At 46.5% G+C, this 4,363-nt stretch overlaps 1 pseudogene; it reads left to right on the top strand.

Moving 5' to 3' along the window:
- Window positions 1-702: 702 nt before the first annotated feature.
- LOC145517364 (exocyst complex component 3-like) lies at window positions 703-4,081 on the top strand (annotated as a pseudogene).
- Window positions 4,082-4,363: the final 282 nt, after the last annotated feature.

Genomic DNA, 4,363 nt, shown 5'->3' with positions numbered 1-4,363 from the left:
ATCAATATATTCTCTCTGCTGGAAGTTAGCATGATTCAGAGTGTCTACACTTTTTTATGTACAGAATCCAACATTCAATAAAAATAACGAGTCAGTCTCATCTCTGCCTTGTTTGATGCTTTTCTTGAGCAAGATAAACGAGCCTCCAGACAGACCAACAAGACTTGCTGCCTTCAGGTTTCTGAGAGGCAGCATTGTCCACAGTATCTTTTATTTCTTTTTTGCCTTCAATAAATAAGTAAATAATTACCATTTACTGAAGCTAAGATGCTTCAGTCATGTTGACTCCTTTGTAACCCTTTTGTAACTCTTTTGTAACTGTAGCCCGCCAGGCTCCTCTGTCCATGGGATCCTCCAGCCAAGATTACTGGAGTGAGTCTCCATGCCCTCTTTCAGGGGATCTTCCCAACCTGGGGATCGAACTAGATTCTTCTGTGGCTCCTACATTGCAGGCAGATTCTTTATCGCTGAGCCATTGGGGAAGGCCAGGAATGATAGTAGAGAGACTCAAATGATCTCAAATCAAGAGGAAAGAAATAGACAATGGAGACAACTCACAGATGATCTAGATATACTATGCAAGACACAGACTTTCAAGTAACTGTAATGAACACATCTAAGAAACTGGATGCCACTTCTCGACACCAGTGGCGGAGCTGAGGGATAATGTTATCCTGACACAGGGAAGGGGGTGTTTCTGCCTGCTTGTTAACCATGAAGGAGACAGTCTGGGAGGCTGGTGCAACAGTGATCCCAAAGGAGGGAGGCTTAAGAGGGAGGGGATATATACATAGTTATTATGACTGATTCTGTACAATGGAAACTGTCACAACATTGTAAAACAATTATCCTCCAATTAAAAACAAATTCAACAGGTTGCTGGGGTGCTTTGGGGCCTGGAGCAGCAGGACAAAGTGGAGCAGTACCGCAGAAGAGAGACCTGGAGAAAGGCTTCTGTGGACTGAGGACGCTATCCAGTAGTGGTTGGATGGCGAGCCACGCAGGGTACCACATGAGCTGGAACCAGCTCCAAAATGCACTGGGTGAAGTCACAGACATCCCGAGGGCCCTGGCCAAGATCAGCAAGGACTGGAGAGGGAGAGAGCATCCACACTATCGGTGGACAGCATCAAGGAAGTGAAGGACGGGGACTTCCCTGGTGGTCCAGCAGGTAAAGAACCCTCCTTCCAAGGCAGGGGACACAGCTTTGAGCCTTGATTGGGAAATTAAGATCCCATGTGCTGTGAAGCAACTACTGAGCCCCTATGCTCTAGAGCCCATGCTCCAACACAAGAGAAGCCATCACAGTGCAGAAACACTTGTGCCATACTAGAGAAGCCCTGTGCTCTGCAGTGAGACGCAGCACAGCCAAACAGGAAGCATGCAATCGTGCAGCACAGACAGCTCACTATAGCTGTGGAGAACCTCAAGAATATCTTCTTGGGGCCCCAGATTGTGAGGGGGGCCCTGGACTTTATTAAGCAAGGGGTGCTCCTGCAGGCCCCCCTGGAACCTGAGGGACCTGAAACAGGGGTGCCCCTGGGATGAGCTGATGCACAAGCACCCCCACGTAGACGTGACCCTCATCCATAGCTCCTTCGGGAGAAAACAGGGGCTCTCAGTTGAGCTGGTCAAGCAGCTGTGGATGATGCTACAGAAGTCCCTGGCCACCATCCCCATGACCCCATTTTGCTGGTCTCTGTTGTCAATATCTGGAAAGGGAAGAAAAATTGGTGCATATTTGACCAAAAAAATGCAAACTAGCTTTGTTCTTCCTAGAAGGTCCAAGAATTGGAAGGAGGAAATGTTTGCAAAGAGCCGACTCATTGGAAAAGACCCTGATGCTGGGAAAGATTGAAGGCAGGAGGAGAAGGGGGTGACAGAGGATGAGATGGTTGGATGGCATCACCAACTCAATGAACATGAATTTAAGCAAACTCTGGAAGATAGTGAAGGACAGGGAAGCCTGGTGTGCTGCAGTTCATGGGGTCACCAAGAGTCAGACATGACTGAACAACAACAACGTTTGTGCTCTTGGACAGAATCAAGACTGCTAGAATTGAGGGCACATAGGCAGACCACAGGTTATCCAAAAGGAGTGATCCGTCTCCCACCTGGAAGTCATATGGAAGCATGTCCTGGATGACCTCATTGCTGCCCAAAACCCCATGATTGAGTGCTTTCCTCCCCATTATGAGATTTTCAGAAACCTCCTCAACCGCTAAGCTCTGAGAACCTGGATGCAAATCTCGTGGGAAGATCTAGAAGCAAAAGAAATGATGAGCCTGTTTGACATGGGTCTTAAACACCCACACAAGCGCAGAGATGGTGCGGAACATGGAGCTGGTCCCAGAAACGGACGTCAGTGCCCTAGAGGTTACACTTCCTTCAGATGTGGTGTCTGAACTGCTCTGTATGTACATGTCAGCTCCCACTTCAAACATCGTTGTCTGGCTGCAGAAATCACCAGATGCAGACACTAAAGATGGCACCAAAGAGACTGAGCCCAGGGCTGACCCACGTGGGAACACTCCCTGCCATCATCTTCTAGATTTTCTAACAGATTCTTTAAGTTGTTACTCAGATAAGTGAAGATTTGAAAATAAAGGTACTAGTTAGTGTTTTCAGTAAATGAATTCTTTCTTTAAAAAAAATTTTTTTTTTCATTGTGGTAAAAGTCACACAATATAAAATGTACTATTTTAACCCTATTTAACTGTACAGTTCAGGAGCACTAAAGTACATTCATATTGTTTTGCAGCTCTCACTATCATCCATTTCCTGAATCTTCTACCTTCCTGAACTGAGACTCTGTCCCCATTAAACACTAACTCCCCACACTCCCACCCCAGCCCCTGGCATCTACCAATGTACTTTCTGACTCTGTGAATTTGACTCTTATAGAGATGAAGCTCAGTTGTAGATAGAACATCTGAAATCCTGGCAACACGCACACTGTTATGGGTTATGTTTTGTTCAGGATATAACAGCAATCATCACAACTGCCAGACCTTTACAGAACCCCTGGTCAGTTTGAAGAGGTAGTATTTTAAAAACGAAATGGAGGCTATTCTCTCAAATCATCCCACTCTCACCTTCTCCCACAGAGTCCAAAAGTCTGTTCTTTACATCTGTGTCTCTTTTGTTGCCTTGCATGTATTTCCGTCTTTCTAGCATTGAAACATGTATATTACCATGTGTAAAATAGATGATCACTGCAAGTTTGATGCATGAAGCAGGGCACTCAAAGCCAGTGCACTTGGACAACCCAGAGGGATGGGGTGGGGAGGGAAGTGGGAAGGGGTTTCAGGATGGGGGGACCCATGTGTACCTGTGGCTGATTCATGTCGATGTATGGCAAAACCCACAATATTGTAAAGTAATTATCCTCTAATTAAAATAAATTAACTTAAAAAATGAAATGGAAGAGTGAACCAAATATGGATGGGGTTTTAGACACCGCTGTTGCAAGGAGGCTGCAGCAGATACCTGGAGGAGGTCTTCTGGGATCTGGAGCAACATCTAGATGAGCCAATGGCAAAGAAGTGGCTGTTAGGCTCAAATACTGTAGCCATCATCTGTGCTACCATGGAAGCATATTTCAATGATGTTGCCAAAATTCAAAATCATATAAAAAGAGAGTGACAGCAAATAGGGGTGGGGTCCCTATTGGCCACCACACAGAAGCACATCTCATCCTGGAGCACCAAGGAGCACAAGGAGGGTGCCAAGAAGACAGTCAGGGAGGCTGAGCAGCTCCACTTCCTGTTCTGGAAGTCTCCAGATTTGGTAAAGATGCAGGTGGGCACAGTATCACTACTGTCACCCTTGAAGAAGTCATTAAACTAGCAAACCCTCTGTGCTCTGCCTGGAAGTTTCAACTTTGATCAGCAAATACCCAGACATCAAGGATGACTGCATTGGCACACTGCTGGCCACCCAAAGTGACACCTGCCAGGACATGAAGTCAACCATCATTGAGGCTCTGGAGCAGGGCCTGATGGCAGGAAATCCAAGCTGTGTGCCCATCTTCAAGGGAATCATAGCTCTCAGTCTGAACGTGGTGTAACTTCTCAAGTAGCCTGATGGTTTCCACCTTTGCGTACCTCATTCTGCACGCATCACCCCCACCCTCAGAAATGTGCTAAAGCGAAAGAGACTCTGGTGGTTCTCAGTGGGTGTTTCAGGTCCTCGTGCTTATCTGCTGTGGGGTCTAGCTGATGTCTACAGGGTGTCTGAACACACGGCTTTTTGAAGAACACGTGGCCTACTGCCTGTGGTTCCTCCAGCTCTCTCATTTCTGTGTAAACATCCTTTGAGAGGCAGGACTCTCCTGGAAAATGCCTTATGGTTGAAAGTTTAT

The sequence above is a fragment of the Giraffa tippelskirchi genome, chromosome 8 (assembly GCF_054371585.1).
Source record: "Giraffa tippelskirchi isolate mGirTip1 chromosome 8, T2T-mGirTip1v1.2.pri, whole genome shotgun sequence".
Classification (NCBI taxonomy): domain Eukaryota; kingdom Metazoa; phylum Chordata; class Mammalia; order Artiodactyla; family Giraffidae; genus Giraffa; species Giraffa tippelskirchi.
Note: the sequence above shows the minus strand (reverse complement) of the source record. Positions and strands in the feature narration are given on the sequence as shown.